General features: G+C 43.0%; 1 long non-coding RNA gene across 1 annotated transcript; it reads right to left on the bottom strand.

Annotated features, from left to right (window-relative positions):
* Window positions 1–1,082: 1,082 nt before the first annotated feature.
* Window positions 1,083–1,569, bottom strand: LOC142295193 (uncharacterized). Its single transcript, XR_012751393.1, has 3 exons — window positions 1,436–1,569; window positions 1,300–1,350; window positions 1,083–1,219 (listed from the first exon to the last, which is right to left on the bottom strand). It is a non-coding gene; the product is annotated as an uncharacterized LOC142295193 (long non-coding RNA).
* Between the last annotated feature and the right edge of the window lie 16,947 nt (window positions 1,570–18,516).

Below are 18,516 nucleotides of genomic sequence, written 5' to 3'. Positions count from 1 at the left end.
ATTAAATTTACTAACTATTAATGTATGACTTTTAATTAACATTTATTTTTCTGTTCCCGCAGAACCCTCAGACAGATATGGTGAGGCCCCAATTGAATGAGAACCCCACCACATCGAGCGAGCCTATTGTGGAGGATAATGAGGCACCTGCACCCTCTGGTGAAATGCGGCGAAGACAGTTACGCAAAAAGAAGGCCAACACCCCTGTGACATCGGCTGAATTTTATTCTTTGGCAACCCAACTGCTATCACAGCCAAAAAGCACCCCAGTCGATAGCTTTGCCGCATTTGCATCGGACAGACTCTGCAAATTGGATTCCACACAGAGGGAGCAAGCCGAAAGACTGATGTTGGAAGTCCTAAGAAAGGCAGGCCGAGGAGAACTGGATGACAATGACACGATATGCAAGAAGAACCAGTCCCATGATTCTAATACATGGATTCCTCGCCAGCCCCTGCAAAGTACACCGAACAGGATGCATCCACCACGCTTGCAGCTTGACCACCCCCCACAGTATCCCCCCCCACAGTATCCCCCCCCACAGTTTCCCCCCCCCACATTATCCCAGGTATTCAAATGATTCATTTTTAAGCCAACTGTCATCTCCCACCCGGCCTGAATATGTCCACCAATATGAAGACGGCCACTAAATTTTGTTATTGTTGTTGTTTTGTTATTTGAAATTAATTTCAATTGATTGTTATATTTTCATTGTAATAATGTTGTTTCAATCTTGCTGCCTGCGTTACTTAATTCAGCATATGGTTGTGATGCCCTGGCAAAACACGGTAGTTACAGAGATTGTACCATACTCCACCCTCATTGGCATACCACCACACAACCCACACACTCATGTACAGCAAACAACCAGTAAAGCCTAGTCACCCCCCTCGTGGATAATGGGATTGGTGCATCTATACAGATGCCTACATGTAATATGATGTTTGTGAGTGGTGAGTTTGTGAGTGGTGATAGCTGTTAACTTGCTTTATGCAATGAGACATACCAAACAGCAGATATCAATTTCAAATTTTTTATAACACATGAATATGGATACAATAACAAAAAAAACAAAACGTTAGTTGCTGCTGCCCTCCCCTTGTCCAGCCACATAACGGGCCAGCAGCGCCGCATGCCGCTCCACTCTGGCCATCAGCCTCCTGTGGGCCGACAAAATCCTTCTTTGGGAGGACATGATTTCGGCCAAAGTGGGTATGCCTATGGAGGGAATGGTAAAATTAATAAATCATAATTTTTATTTCTGCTTATTATTACAAAGTAGGAGATTCATGACTTACGGTTATCCCCCTCGTCCGATACAGACTCACTTATGGAGCCTGGACTAGCATCTATGATAACAAAAAACACTTTATAGTACTCAACAGCTTTTTGTTTTGTACTTTATATGGCGTTAATGTTATATTAAAAAATTACCGGGGGGCGATCCGGCCGGTGGCCCCTGTGGGTGGTACTCCTCCTCCTCCTCCTCCTCCTCCTCTGGTGGCTGTAGATCCACCGGGGGCTCGGGCACATGCTCTCCCTCCTCTGCGGCCCCTTGCTCCTCTGGGGGTTCTTAAGAAAATATAAAGTTTAATGTGGTTGCGTTATGATACATATAGGACTGTGGGGGGTACATTGAAATATATGGCGGACTACGTAGCCTACCTTATACAAGGACTATGGGGGTGAATTTGAACACATTGTGGAATATGTGGTGCAGTATAATATATGGAGAACTCTGGGGTGAATGAAACTTCATGGAGAACTCTAGGAAATTCATTACAGTTCATGGAGGACTATGGGATGCATTCTAATATCTGAAGGGTTATGTGGAACCCTTTATACTATATGGAAGGCTATGTGGGGGCCAATATTGTATTTGGAGAACTAGATATGAGGGGGTACAAAAATACAAGCAGGAGATGGAATTTTTTTGTGCTGAGGGAAAAAGACCCACTACCCACAGCACCCGGCTTTGCCATGCTCTCTCTGATATGGGAAAAGCTGGGTGGTGAGGGAATGATGTTTTGCCAAGCATGGCGAAGCTGGGTGCCAAGGACAAGAGGTATATCAGAACATATGAAAACTGTGTGCTGATAGAGGGTTGTCAGTTCATGGGAAATATATATATATATATATATATATATATATATATATATATATATATATATATATATATATATATATATATATATAATAAATATATATACATTAAAATATATATATTTATTATTTAAATATTATCTGTATATATTTATTTTTATAATTATATATATATATAATTAATATATTATATATTTTTATAATTATATATATATATAATTAATATATGATATATTTTTATAATTATATATAGATATATATTATGTATATTTTTTTTATTATTATATATATCTAAATATATTTTTCGAATTGTATCTATATATCTATATATATATATATATATATATATATATATTTTATATGTTTTATATATATATATATAATCTATCGATCTATAAAATAGATTATATATATATAATTTTAATTAAGTAAAAGGATATATATATCATAAATATATACATTTAAATCAATATATTTATTACTTATTATATATGTATATTTTCTTATATTTATATTTATATATAATTAATATGAATTATATATATATTTAATTTAAAAATATATGTATAGACATATATATATGATATATATATATATATTATTTATATATGTATTATATATTTATATATTTATTTTTAGAATAAATATATATATATACATATATATATATAGATAGATAGATAGATAGAGATATATATATATATATATATATATATATATATATATATATATATATAAAAATAAATAGATATATATTTAAGAACACCATTATACGTTGCCAAGGCACACTCATCTGCGCCTACCTTGGTTTTGTAACTCTGCTTGTATGGCAGAGATCCGGGCACTGGAGCGGTACCGCAGATCCGCTAATTTTTTTCGGATCTGGGCGCAGGTGCGCTCCAAATGAAATCTCCTCCTCAACCCACGTTGGATCCTGCGCAATACCGCTTTCTTATGGAGAAGTGGATGCTCTTGCGCCTCACGGCAATCATAATCGCGAGCATCCACTTCTCTAATTAGGTAACGGACCTCCGCCTCTCCCCAAGCTGTTGCCCTCCTGCGTGCCGCCATTGTTCGCTGGTGTGTCTACGTAGCAAACGCAGTTGCGTCACCCGCGGTAACGCCTCTTCACATCTGATTCGACCGATAGCGTCACGTGAACGCTAGCTCCAATCAGATTGGGGTGGACGTTGTTGATCCTGCTCCAGCCAATGGCCGCCGTCGGCCATGGCGGGATTGTTGATTTGTGAAATATTACAATGCTATGTTTGAAGGTGAAAGTGCGACGCACTTTTAACAAATCAGAATGATCTTTGCTGCAGAAATGAGATCGCGCCATGACGCAAATGCTGTGTCAAGGGGTCGTGGTATCACACACTGCGAGCGCACATACAATTATAAGAAATCGAAAAAGAGATGTCGTTTGAAGGTTTCGGGGACGCACAAACGTCCCCGTTTAAAAACCCCAAATGAAAATATATAAGGCTTCATATTCATAATTTGGGGCCTCCGGGGGTGATGTAACGGCAGCAATGGTGGTACTGCTCCCCACAGTAGCCCTTAATAGTGAATGAATGACAAACAAATCTTGTGGAAAGTTAAAACAACTGTTTATTAAAGTAATCATTTTGCAAAAATGACATTTTATTATAAATGTGATGAACATAACAATACAAGTAACCATATATTTTAAAATTAGTATAAATGTGATGAACATAATACAAGTAACCATATATTTTTTAAAATTAAGAAGGGAAGTTTCTAAAACCAATCAATACAAGAAAATAAAACTCAGCATAATAAATGTGCTCAATACAAGTTTATCTAATGCTGCCACGTAATTGCACCAGGACCATTAAAATATTGGCAGTACTTTTCTCGACAGGCCTTCGCATCATCGGTATTTCTGCCGGGCGCCAATGGTTGAAGTCCTGCGATTGCGGGATCTTCAGAATGCCATTCGCCAAGCACCACTTCGCCATTTAAGTCATCAGAGTCTACAAAGCCTGTTGGACAGTACGTAATAGCATCTCGCCGTCGAAGAAAGTTGTGAAGGGCGCAACAGGCCAAAACAACTGCGTCTATTGATGGTAGACTCAGGTTAATTGGTGTGTGGAAAACGCGGAAGCGATTTGCCATTATCCCAAAGGCATTTTCCACAACCCTGCGTGCCCTTGATAATCTATAATTGAACCTTTGTCTTTCCGCCGTTAGACTTTTCTGTGGGAATGGTTTCATGAGATTGGGATGAAGTGGGAAGGCTTCATCGCCCACAAATACAAAGTTAAGGTTTGCGGTAGTGTCAGAGTTGGGGGGCAAATGCAGTTCACCATTTTGCAAACGTTCACCAAAGCCTGTGTGTTCTAAAACCCCACCGTCAGAAACCCTGCCATTCATGCCAACATCAACAGCAATAAATTCGTAATTGGCATTCACAAGGGCCATTAGGATGATGCTGAAATAGCCCTTATAGTTATAAAAATAGGAGCCGCTGTTCAGTGGTTGAGTGATCCGCACATGTTTCCCGTCCAAAGCACCACCACAGTTTGGGAACTGCCAAAGGTGTTCAAAATCGGTGGCAATCTTCTGCCATTCCTCCACAGTTTTGGGGAACTCAATGTAGTTACGCAGACTGTGGAAAATTGCTCTACATGTCTCCGGAATAAGAATGCTGAGCAGGGACCTTGAAATTGCAGAAGAAAAATGTAAGTCTTGCAGGGAGCGTCCGGTGGCCAGGAAACGCAGCGTGACTGCCAATCTTTCATCTGCCGGGATGGCAGCACGCATCGCTGTATTCTTGCGCTGAATAATTGGCGTAACTCTTTCGAGTAAAAGGCTAAATGATTCTTCTGACATCCGCAGAAAATTGCGGAAATCCTGAGGATTATTTTCCTGGAGCTCTCTTAGCAGTTGCATGTGGGAGTATTTGTACCTCTTCTGCAGCCACTCTCTGGTCCACATGCGGCGCTTTCGTTTGGAACGCCTCTGTTCCACTTCACGTAGCCGACCGGCCTCAAACATCAATGCAGCACCCAGCACAACACGCTGCATGTCGTTCATGTTGTCCACACTGCAAAAAAACATGTAAAGATGAGAAAAGTTGCTATAAACCAATCACATTTTTTGGGGGGTGTAAAAGAGACACTAAAATGGCCGCCCCCATAGAAGTGCACCACTTCTAACTGTGTCAGAGAAACAAATGGCGGCTGTAACTGTGTCAGAGAAACAAAATGGCGGCTGTAACTGTGTCAGAGAAACAAAATGGCGGCTGTAACTGTGTCAGAGAAACAAAATGGCGGCTGTAACTGTGTCAGAGAAACAAAATGGCGGCTGTAACTGTGTCAGAGAAACAAAATGGCGGCTGTATCAGAGAGACAAAATAACCAGCAATACTACATAAGGACACATAAAAGGACGATGGACGCACAAAAGGACATATGTGTACAGATAACAACCAACCACTTTGATGATCCGCAAAAATAATTACTATCTATAAACACAAATACTTTCCATACTATAACAAAAACATGGAACAAGTAACATAGACTTTACGAAAATGACTTACCACGTCCAGAAAATGCAGCCGTCTATGCTATCTATTAATAATCGCAGTTTCGATCCTCCCAGCGACACGCTCGGGAACGAATGAGGGATATACAAGTGCAGATGCGGCTTTGATCCGAAAACCAAGCAAGCGGGAACAAAGCACGAATGAATCTGTAATACAGCGACACGCTCGGGAATGAATGAGGGAAGATGCAGCTTTGATCCGAAAACCAAGCAAGCGGGAACAAAGCACGAATGAATCTGGGTGTAGTCACCGGTTTGCTCCTAGAAGACTCAAAAGGGAACAAAGCATGAAGTGATACCCAATCAGAGCGCAATAGTGTTCTCATTGCTAACCAATCGTTGCAGAGAGGGGGCGCGGAAATGGCGACGTAACTAAACACTATTGTTCTCAGCGCCAACCAATGGGCGCAGAAGGGGCGTGGAAACGGGGACGCAACAACACGCCTTCGTGCATCTCATCTAGGTCGTCAACGAAATCGTAAATAGGGTGTCAAACATACAGATTCATGCAGCCCAGCAGGACTCCAACGAGCCAAAAATGGCCCAAGCTGTTCGGCATCGATCAGCGATTTCGCAGCAGGGGGTGAATCGTTGGTACGTGTCAAACATGACGAGATCGCAATTGAAGTCGTTCTTGCGTCACAGAAACTGTGACGTAGTAACGATCTCGTTGTACGATCTCGTTATGTGTGAAGTGGCCTTAACACTCTAGAGCAGAGATAACAGTACAGCAGAGATAACACAGTACAGCAGAGATAACACAGTACAGCTGAGCTAACACAGTACAGCTGAGCTAACACAGTACAGCAATACTAACACTATAGAGCAGAGATAACACAGTACTGTAGAGATAACACAGTACAGCAGAGGTAACACAGTGCAGAAATACCAACACAATAGATAAGAGATAACACAGTACTGCAGTGATAACACAATACAGCAGAGATTGCACAGTGCAGCAATACTAAAGGTACTGTCACACATAAGGAGATCGCTAGCGAGACCGCTGCTTAGTCACGGTTTCTGTGACGCAGTAGCGATCCCGTTAGCGATCTCGTTATGTGTGACACTTACCAGCGATCAGGCCCCAGCTGTGAGATCGCTAGTCGTTGCCGAATGGTCCAGGTTATTTTCTTCAAAGGCGATGTCCTGCTGGGCAGGACACATCCCTGTGTTTGACACTGTGTGACAGGGTCACAGTGACTGCTGAGATCGTTATACAGGTCGCTACTGGGACCTGTATCATTACTGAGTCGTTGGTAAGGTCTGACTGTGTGACATCTCACCAGCAACCTCCCTGTGACTTACCAGCGATCCATATCAGGTCCCATCGTTTTCAGGATCACTGGTAAGTTGCTAAATGTGACTGGGGGCTTAACACAATAGAGCAGAGATAACACAGTACTGCACAGATAACACAGTACAACAGATATAACAGTGCAGAAATACTAACACAATAGAGGAGAGATAACACAGTACTGCAGAGATAACACAGTGCAGCACAGCTAACACAGTACAGCAAAGCTAACATATGAAATCCAAAGGAAACAGAGATGTGGAGAAATCTCACCATTAGTTCTGCAGACCCACTGGTGCATAAACGTGGCTGACAAGTCAAATAGAAAAAAGGAAAGATCCAGCACCAACATTTTCCATAACAATTTCTGTCTTATTTATTAAGAAATCACATACATAGGCATACCTATAAGTAAGGAATCATGTGCCTATGAGTAAGGAGTCATCTCCAAAATGCATAAGGTAAGGGCCTTATTATATCCACATCATAGGACATATTTGATTTTAACATGTATGTGATTTCTCAATAAATAAGACAGAATTTTTTATGGGAATTTTTGGTGCTGGACATTTCCTTTTTTCTACAGCAGAGCTAACATAGTACAGCAATACTAACATAAAACAGAAATAACACAGTACAGTGGAGTTAACAGTACAGCTGAGATAACACAGTGCAGCAGAGGTAATGTGACACCCCTGGACTAGTGAGGGCGTCAGAGGGGACTGCACGCTCTTTCTTCTTAGTGCAGGACTTAACCCCTCTTGGTTCTGGGTTCCCAACTTGCAGTGCTGCCTCCATCAGCATCCAAAAATCCCAATTACACCTCACACCACACCCTGTCAGGCACACCAGTAGGCTGCTAAGCTGGAATAGGGCCCTCCACCAAGGGTCAGGCAGGGAGGTGGGAGGTGACAAGTCAGTCAGCTGCAGCAGAGCAAAGTGAAAGGACGTTTAGTGGTAGCCCTCGAGCAGTGAGGAGGTAGGAGGAAGATGGGAGTTGGACCTCCCAGGGGAGAAGTAGATTGGGTTGCAGACAGTTATCTGGACACGGAGAAGTCGGAGACCTGGTTGCGGGATATTGGGACTGGGTGCCTGGCTTAGTCTAGGAGGACGGCCAGCAGCAAGTACAATAGCCGGTCTGGGACTGAAAGAACATTAGGGTACTGGACCCTAGGTCGGGGAGAGGCTTCAAGCAACCCGGCAATTATTCTGCAAAGAATAGGGCCTTTATTGACTGTCCCCATGAAGCTCAGAGATCGGGGGCACTAGCGCAACGAGGGGGATAGGGCTTTCACCAAAGCTGCCCACTGAAATTCCAAGCATGAGCTCCTGAGAGCACAGCTCCTTCACACCAAAAGTGGGGAGTGGGGCCTGGACAGCTTCAAGCTTATGGGCCACTTGGACACTACTAAAATCTGTGCACGGAGGCAGGCTTCGGACCACCAGGCAGTACTGCAGGGAACGGAACCCGGACAAGCTCCCCCAAGAGGGCAGCGGCACCCAGAGACTTGGATTACTACCTTGTCAGCGTCTGCTTTCCTTCTAAGTGAGTACCTGATTACCCCCTGCCCCAGCGAGCCTGCGCTTCCCTGCAATCCATCCCACCATACAGAGTCCTGGGGCCTTCCCTACCTGTGGAGGGTAACGTCATATTACTGCACCCGTTCCATCACCCCGGGTACTCCCAGTGGCAGCGGCGGTACTCCCTATTACCGCACACCACGGATGGTGTCACAAACTATCTAATCCCCTGTAAATAACCCCCATCATGTTTTAGAGTGACCCCGGGCCCCCGGGTCTGGAGACCTTCGAGCTACAAGCAGTGACACCCGGATCCGAGCGGTTCGACTGCTGCTGGGGCGGTACAGTAACACAGTGCAGCAGAGTTAACACAGTACTTCAGGGTTAACACAGTAAAGCAGAGATAACACAGTGCAGCATAGCTAACAGTACAGCAGAGCTAAAACAGTACAGCAGAGATAACAGTACAGTAGAGCTAACAGAATATCATAGATAACACATTATAGCAATGCTAACACAATAGAACAGAGCTCACATAGTACAGAAGCAGTAACACAGTAGATTAGAGATAACAGGGCAGCAAAGATAACACAGTTCAATAGAGCTAACATAGTACAGCAGGGCTAACACAGTACAGCAGAGCTGACACACTGGTTCAAAGGTAACACAGTGCGGCAGAAGTTAACTTTGTCTCAAAACAAAAAGCCCATTTGCAGTTGTCCTCTCATAGGGCTGTCATCTCTGCTGTCCTGCCCTTCCCCAACACTGGCTGTCTGTGAGATTGAAGCTGAAGCACTATAATAGGACACCTGCAGTGCAAATAATTTTATAATGAGAAACACTTCACTTATCCTGCACTGTGTCAGCTCTGCTGTGCTGTGTTAGTTCTAATCTCATTGTAGAGCTGTTATTATAAGAATCTCAGTCATTACATGTCTCACATTGGTAATGCCCCCTTACACTTAGAATAATCTCTGGAGGCAGATTGTCAGGGAGATCAGTGTCCGGCCCATAGATCTTAAAACGTCATTTGCTTATTAAGGAAAACGTGGATTTCTCAGGAATAAGACATCAGATCGCAGATATCAAGGTATCATTTTGTTTAGCTTCCTATGACTTGCATGTCCATATAGTGAAGCTTAGGATGGTTAATCCTACTGAAAACACCGTGTCTGCAAATTGGGATTCTGATCTGGCTTATATATCCTGAGTCATATTGCAAAGGATTGTCGAAAATCCACTTGTGACTTTTAGGATCGCTACTTCCAATAGGTGGCGCTGTGCTAGAGTTTGTCTCCTTTACTGGAGAGACAATTTGAATATTTCCCAGAGGGGCATTGCAGCTATAAGTCCCCTTACCTGGCAGCCAGACTGGCTTGCAAAGTCTCCTTAAGGAGAATAGTGTTCCCCCGTGGAATTTTAGGGGCATTGCAGCTATAAGTCCCCTTACCTGGCAGCCAGACTGGCTTGCAAAGTCTCCTTAAGGAGAATAGTGTTCCCCCGTGGTCCCCACATAGCTTTCTCATGAGCCAGATCAGACACCCCCATACTTTGCACTGACGAGGGGCAAGCACCCCGAAACACCGTGTCTGCAAATTGGGATTCTGATCTGGCTTATATATCCTGAGTCATATTGCAAAGGATTGTCGAAAATCCACTTGTGACTTTTAGGATCGCTACTTCCAATAGGTGGCGCTGTGCTAGAGTTTGTCTCCTTTACTGGAGAGACACTTTAAAAAAATATTAATTTATATATTTGAAAATGTAGTAGTTTATTTTCCTGCAAATTACAATCATTTGGATGACTGCAACTGTGCAGCAAATGGCTAATAACTGTAAAGATCAATGCTGCATATTGTAGAATTATAGTATAAGACAAAATATCAGGAAGAGTAAACCTTTGACATTTTTAATTGCTGAAGGAGCATGAGTGCCCGAGAGGAAGCTTTTTTGTTTTATTCATCATATGGATATTTTTAGACAAAATTTTGTCCTGGGCATTATTTGTTTCATATCCCTATACACACTCCCCCACAAAAAAAATAAATGAATAAATAAACAATATAAAAAAAAATATCGTATAAATATTGTCATCAAATAAAGTATTACTATACCAGGACCAAATACTACCACCATGCAGAGCTTAAATATTACCTCTATACTGTTATTAAAAAAAAAAATACTCTTCCTTTGCAGAAATATTTGTGTCATACTATAATTGTAGGTACCCCGCAGATAAAAAGCACCTGAAGTTATCCCCAAATAAAACGCTCCTTATAAAGTGCCCCTAAAAAATACCCCACCTTGTGCTCTCTCAATAAATGATAAGCAACTGTGTCTGCTGAAACTATAATTATCCACCTTGTCCCCCTTAAAAATAATTAGCCATTGTGTTAGGGCGGCGTTACACGCACCGATTTATCGTGTGATCGCATGAGCGATCGCACCCGCCCCCGTCGTTTGTGCGTCACAAGCAATTCATTGCCCGTGTTGCACAAAGTCGTTAAACCCCCGTCACACGTACTTACCTCCCTAACAACATCGCTGTGGGCGGCGAACATCCTCTTCCTGACGGGGGAGGCACGTTCGATGTCACAGCGACGTCACACAGCGGCCGCCCAATAAAAGCGGAGGGGTGGAGATGAGCGGGACGTAACATCCCGTCCACCTCCTTCCTTCCACATTGTCAGCAGGATGCAGGTAAGCTGTGTTCGTCGTTCCCGGGGTGTCACACGGAGTGATGTGTGCTGCCTCGGGAACGACGAACAATCGGCACGCAGAAGGAGGAACGACTTTATGAAAATGAACGACGTGTCAGCGAGCAACGATAAGGTGAGTATTTTTACCCATTCACAGTCGTTCGTAGCTGTCACACGCTACGATATCTCTAACGATGCCGGATGTGCGTCACGGAATCCGTGACCCCGACGAGATATCGCCCGATATATCGTAATGTGTGACGCTGCCCTTACTCTAAACATGTAAGTTTCTGAGCTCCCTTCAATTTATAATTATTCAATGTGCCAAATGAAAATATTAATCACTCTGCCCCCTGAATATAGAATTAACCACTGTGCCTCCCTAAAATAAATCTAATTAGCAACTGTGCCATCTGACAACAAAATTAGTCCCGATGACCTTTCCATAAAATATAATTAATTACTTGGTCACCTTGAATATATTACTAGCTTCTGTCCCCTCTGAATATAAATGTAATATTTGTGCCCTTTGATAATATAATTAGTCCCAGGGTTCTCCTTAATATAAAGAAACAACAAAGAGCCAGCACCAATGTGCACTAAGGCATCAAATATTCCAAACTGCATTATAAAAATTTTTTTTTTTTTTTTTTGAGATTTTTGGCAAAAAATTGCAATTTCTTGAGCTGCTTCGCCACGTCACGGCAAATCTCATTTGAAGCAGTCCTACACTAAAATATTTTTATAAAATGTGCCATGCGGCCTCACATATAAATAGCAGAACTGCTCTCAGCAGCACTCACCTGGTCTATTGCAGTCCCGTACCCATGACTGAGTCATGGCTGTGGGCGGGACAGGTCCAAGCAAATGCTGCATGAAGTATATATATAGCCTGTGGACAAAGCCTGATGACCCAATGTGAACAGTCACCAAACGCCAAAATCTATACAGATGGAATACATCCCAAATTGGGGTGCATAGCAAGGTGGAGGTCAACCACCGACCAATTCAACAAAGAAACAACAAAGAGCCAGCACCAATGTGCACTAAGGCATCAAATATTCCAAACTGCATTATAAAAATTTTTTTTTTTTTTTTTTTTGAGATTTTTGGCAAAAAATTGCAATTTCTTGAGCTGCTTCGCCACGTCACGGCAAATCTCATTTGAAGCAGTCCTACACTAAAATATTTTTATAAAATGTGCCATGCGGCCTCACATATAAATAGCAGAACTGCTCTCAGCAGCACTCACCTGGTCTATTGCAGTCCCGTACCCATGACTGAGTCATGGCTGTGGGCGGGACAGGTCCAAGCAAATGCTGCATGAAGTATATATATAGCCTGTGGACAAAGCCTGATGACCCAATGTGAACAGTCACCAAACGCCAAAATCTATACAGATGGAATACATCCCAAATTGGGGTGCATAGCAAGGTGGAGGTCAACCACCGACCAAAACAACAAAGAGCCAGCACCACAGGCTATATATATTGTCCACAGGCTATATATATACTTCATGCAGCATTTGCTTGGACCTGTCCCGCCCACAACCGTGACTCAGTCATGGGTACGGGACTGCAATAGACCAGGTGAGTGCTGCTGAGAGCAGTTCTGTTATTCATGTGTGAGGCCGCATGGCACATTTTATAAAAATATTTTAGTGTAGGACTGCTTCAAATGAGATTTGCCGTGACGTGGCGAAGCAGCTCAAGAAATTGCAATTTTTTGCCAAAAATCTCAAAAAAATTTTTTTATAATGCAGTTTGGAATATTTGATGCCTTAGTGCACATTGGTGCTGGCTCTTTGTTGTTTCTTTGTTGAATTGGTCGGTGGTTGACCTCCACCTTGCTACGCACCCCAATTTGGGATGTATTCCATCTGTATAGATTTTGGCGTTTGGTGACTGTTCACATTGGGTCATCAGGCTTTGTCCACAGGCTATATATATACTTCATGCAGCATTTGCTTGGACCTGTCCCGCCCACAACCGTGACTCAGTCATGGGTACGGGACTGCAATAGACCAGGTGAGTGCTGCTGAGAGCAGTTCTGTTATTCATGTGTGAGGCCGCATGGCACATTTTATAAAAATATTTTAGTGTAGGACTGCTTCAAATGAGATTTGCCGTGACGTGGCGAAGCAGCTCAAGAAATTGCAATTTTTTGCCAAAAATCTCAAAAAAATTTTTTTATAATGCAGTTTGGAATATTTGATGCCTTAGTGCACATTGGTGCTGGCTCTTTGTTGTTTCTTTGTTGAATTGGTCGGTGGTTGACCTCCACCTTGCTACGCACCCCAATTTGGGATGTATTCCATCTGTATAGATTTTGGCGTTTGGTGACTGTTCACATTGGGTCATCAGGCTTTGTCCACAGGCTATATATATACTTCATGCAGCATTTGCTTGGACCTGTCCCGCCCACAACCGTGACTCAGTCATGGGTACGGGACTGCAATAGACCAGGTGAGTGCTGCTGAGAGCAGTTCTGTTATTCATGTGTGAGGCCGCATGGCACATTTTATAAAAATATTTTAGTGTAGGACTGCTTCAAATGAGATTTGCCGTGACGTGGCGAAGCAGCTCAAGAAATTGCAATTTTTTGCCAAAAATCTCAAAAAAATTTTTTTATAATGCAGTTTGGAATATTTGATGCCTTAGTGCACATTGGTGCTGGCTCTTTGTTGTTTCTTTGTTGAATTGGTCGGTGGTTGACCTCCACCTTGCTACGCACCCCAATTTGGGATGTATTCCATCTGTATAGATTTTGGCGTTTGGTGACTGTTCACATTGGGTCATCAGGCTTTGTCCACAGGCTATATATATACTTCATGCAGCATTTGCTTGGACCTGTCCCGCCCACAACCGTGACTCAGTCATGGGTACGGGACTGCAATAGACCAGGTGAGTGCTGCTGAGAGCAGTTCTGTTATTCATGTGTGAGGCCGCATGGCACATTTTATAAAAATATTTTAGTGTAGGACTGCTTCAAATGAGATTTGCCGTGACGTGGCGAAGCAGCTCAAGAAATTGCAATTTTTTGCCAAAAATCTCAAAAAAAATTTTTTATAATGCAGTTTGGAATATTTGATGCCTTAGTGCACATTGGTGCTGGCTCTTTGTTGTTTCTTTGTTGAATTGGTCGGTGGTTGACCTCCACCTTGCTACGCACCCCAATTTGGGATGTATTCCATCTGTATAGATTTTGGCGTTTGGTGACTGTTCACATTGGGTCATCAGGCTTTGTCCACAGGCTATATATATACTTCATGCAGCATTTGCTTGGACCTGTCCCGCCCACAACCGTGACTCAGTCATGGGTACGGGACTGCAATAGACCAGGTGAGTGCTGCTGAGAGCAGTTCTGTTATTCATGTGTGAGGCCGCATGGCACATTTTATAAAAATATTTTAGTGTAGGACTGCTTCAAATGAGATTTGCCGTGACGTGGCGAAGCAGCTCAAGAAATTGCAATTTTTTGCCAAAAATCTCAAAAAAATTTTTTTATAATGCAGTTTGGAATATTTGATGCCTTAGTGCACATTGGTGCTGGCTCTTTGTTGTTTCTTTGTTGAATTGGTCGGTGGTTGACCTCCACCTTGCTACGCACCCCAATTTGGGATGTATTCCATCTGTATAGATTTTGGCGTTTGGTGACTGTTCACATTGGGTCATCAGGCTTTGTCCACAGGCTATATATATACTTCATGCAGCATTTGCTTGGACCTGTCCCGCCCACAACCGTGACTCAGTCATGGGTACGGGACTGCAATAGACCAGGTGAGTGCTGCTGAGAGCAGTTCTGTTATTCATGTGTGAGGCCGCATGGCACATTTTATAAAAATATTTTAGTGTAGGACTGCTTCAAATGAGATTTGCCGTGACGTGGCGAAGCAGCTCAAGAAATTGCAATTTTTTGCCAAAAATCTCAAAAAAATTTTTTTATAATGCAGTTTGGAATATTTGATGCCTTAGTGCACATTGGTGCTGGCTCTTTGTTGTTTCTTTGTTGAATTGGTCGGTGGTTGACCTCCACCTTGCTACGCACCCCAATTTGGGATGTATTCCATCTGTATAGATTTTGGCGTTTGGTGACTGTTCACATTGGGTCATCAGGCTTTGTCCACAGGCTATATATATACTTCATGCAGCATTTGCTTGGACCTGTCCCGCCCACAACCGTGACTCAGTCATGGGTACGGGACTGCAATAGACCAGGTGAGTGCTGCTGAGAGCAGTTCTGTTATTCATGTGTGAGGCCGCATGGCACATTTTATAAAAATATTTTAGTGTAGGACTGCTTCAAATGAGATTTGCCGTGACGTGGCGAAGCAGCTCAAGAAATTGCAATTTTTTGCCAAAAATCTCAAAAAAATTTTTTTATAATGCAGTTTGGAATATTTGATGCCTTAGTGCACATTGGTGCTGGCTCTTTGTTGTTTCTTTGTTGAATTGGTCGGTGGTTGACCTCCACCTTGCTACGCACCCCAATTTGGGATGTATTCCATCTGTATAGATTTTGGCGTTTGGTGACTGTTCACATTGGGTCATCAGGCTTTGTCCACAGGCTATATATATACTTCATGCAGCATTTGCTTGGACCTGTCCCGCCCACAACCGTGACTCAGTCATGGGTACGGGACTGCAATAGACCAGGTGAGTGCTGCTGAGAGCAGTTCTGTTATTCATGTGTGAGGCCGCATGGCACATTTTATAAAAATATTTTAGTGTAGGACTGCTTCAAATGAGATTTGCCGTGACGTGGCGAAGCAGCTCAAGAAATTGCAATTTTTTGCCAAAAATCTCAAAAAAAAAATTTTTTTATAATGCAGTTTGGAATATTTGATGCCTTAGTGCACATTGGTGCTGGCTCTTTGTTGTTTCTTTGTTGAATTGGTCGGTGGTTGACCTCCACCTTGCTACGCACCCCAATTTGGGATGTATTCCATCTGTATAGATTTTGGCGTTTGGTGACTGTTCACATTGGGTCATCAGGCTTTGTCCACAGGCTATATATATACTTCATGCAGCATTTGCTTGGACCTGTCCCGCCCACAACCGTGACTCAGTCATGGGTACGGGACTGCAATAGACCAGGTGAGTGCTGCTGAGAGCAGTTCTGTTATTCATGTGTGAGGCCGCATGGCACATTTTATAAAAATATTTTAGTGTAGGACTGCTTCAAATGAGATTTGCCGTGACGTGGCGAAGCAGCTCAAGAAATTGCAATTTTTTGCCAAAAATCTCAAAAAAATTTTTTTATAATGCAGTTTGGAATATTTGATGCCTTAGTGCACATTGGTGCTGGCTCTTTGTTGTTTCTTTGTTGAATTGGTCGGTGGTTGACCTCCACCTTGCTACGCACCCCAATTTGGGATGTATTCCATCTGTATAGATTTTGGCGTTTGGTGACTGTTCACATTGGGTCATCAGGCTTTGTCCACAGGCTATATATATACTTCATGCAGCATTTGCTTGGACCTGTCCCGCCCACAACCGTGACTCAGTCATGGGTACGGGACTGCAATAGACCAGGTGAGTGCTGCTGAGAGCAGTTCTGTTATTCATGTGTGAGGCCGCATGGCACATTTTATAAAAATATTTTAGTGTAGGACTGCTTCAAATGAGATTTGCCGTGACGTGGCGAAGCAGCTCAAGAAATTGCAATTTTTTGCCAAAAATCTCAAAAAAATTTTTTTATAATGCAGTTTGGAATATTTGATGCCTTAGTGCACATTGGTGCTGGCTCTTTGTTGTTTCTTTGTTGAATTGGTCGGTGGTTGACCTCCACCTTGCTACGCACCCCAATTTGGGATGTATTCCATCTGTATAGATTTTGGCGTTTGGTGACTGTTCACATTGGGTCATCAGGCTTTGTCCACAGGCTATATATATACTTCATGCAGCATTTGCTTGGACCTGTCCCGCCCACAACCGTGACTCAGTCATGGGTACGGGACTGCAATAGACCAGGTGAGTGCTGCTGAGAGCAGTTCTGTTATTCATGTGTGAGGCCGCATGGCACATTTTATAAAAATATTTTAGTGTAGGACTGCTTCAAATGAGATTTGCCGTGACGTGGCGAAGCAGCTCAAGAAATTGCAATTTTTTGCCAAAAATCTCAAAAAAATTTTTTTATAATGCAGTTTGGAATATTTGATGCCTTAGTGCACATTGGTGCTGGCTCTTTGTTGTTTCTTTGTTGAATTGGTCGGTGGTTGACCTCCACCTTGCTACGCACCCCAATTTGGGATGTATTCCATCTGTATAGATTTTGGCGTTTGGTGACTGTTCACATTGGGTCATCAGGCTTTGTCCACAGGCTATATATATACTTCATGCAGCATTTGCTTGGACCTGTCCCGCCCACAACCGTGACTCAGTCATGGGTACGGGACTGCAATAGACCAGGTGAGTGCTGCTGAGAGCAGTTCTGTTATTCATGTGTGAGGCCGCATGGCACATTTTATAAAAATATTTTAGTGTAGGACTGCTTCAAATGAGATTTGCCGTGACGTGGCGAAGCAGCTCAAGAAATTGCAATTTTTTGCCAAAAATCTCAAAAAAAAATTTTTTTATAATGCAGTTTGGAATATTTGATGCCTTAGTGCACATTGGTGCTGGCTCTTTGTTGTTTCTCCTTAATATACTCTGAACAAAAATATAAACGCAATGCTTTTGTTTTTTTCATCAACTCTAAAGTGGGCTTTACACACTGCGACATCGCTATTGATGTCGCGAGTGATAGCACCCGCGTCACGGGGTGATTGCTGCCGTAGCGAACAATATCGCTAAGGCAGCGTCACACGCAATTACCTCTTCACCGACATCGCTGTGGCCGCCGAACAATCTCTCCTTTAAGGGGGAGGTTTGTTCGGCGTCACAGCGGCATCACTAAGCGGCCGCCCAATAGAAGCAGAGGGGCGGAGATGAGTGGCCAGAATATCCTGCCCACCTTCTTCTTTCCTCATTGCCAGCGGCCGCAGGCACGGTGCTGTTCCTCGTTCCTCCGGTGTCACACATAGCGATGTGTGCTGCCGCAGGAACGACGAACAATCTGCGTCCTGCAACAGCAACGATATTTGGGATTAGAACGACGTGTGAACGATTAACGATTAGGTGAGTCATTTTGATCATCGTTAACTGTCGTTCGTGCGTTTCACATGCAACGATGTCGCTAACGATGCCGGATGTGAGTCACGAATTCCGTGACCCCAACGACATCTCGTTAGCGATGTCATTGCATGTAAAGCCCCCTTTAGATTTAAGACTTGAATTGAATATTCATTTCTCTACCATAAATCGTATACAAAGGTGTGTCAGAGA

This window comes from Anomaloglossus baeobatrachus, chromosome 3 (assembly GCF_048569485.1).
Source record: "Anomaloglossus baeobatrachus isolate aAnoBae1 chromosome 3, aAnoBae1.hap1, whole genome shotgun sequence".
Lineage (NCBI taxonomy): Eukaryota > Metazoa > Chordata > Amphibia > Anura > Aromobatidae > Anomaloglossus > Anomaloglossus baeobatrachus.
This window is presented reverse-complemented; position numbering and strand designations above follow the sequence as displayed.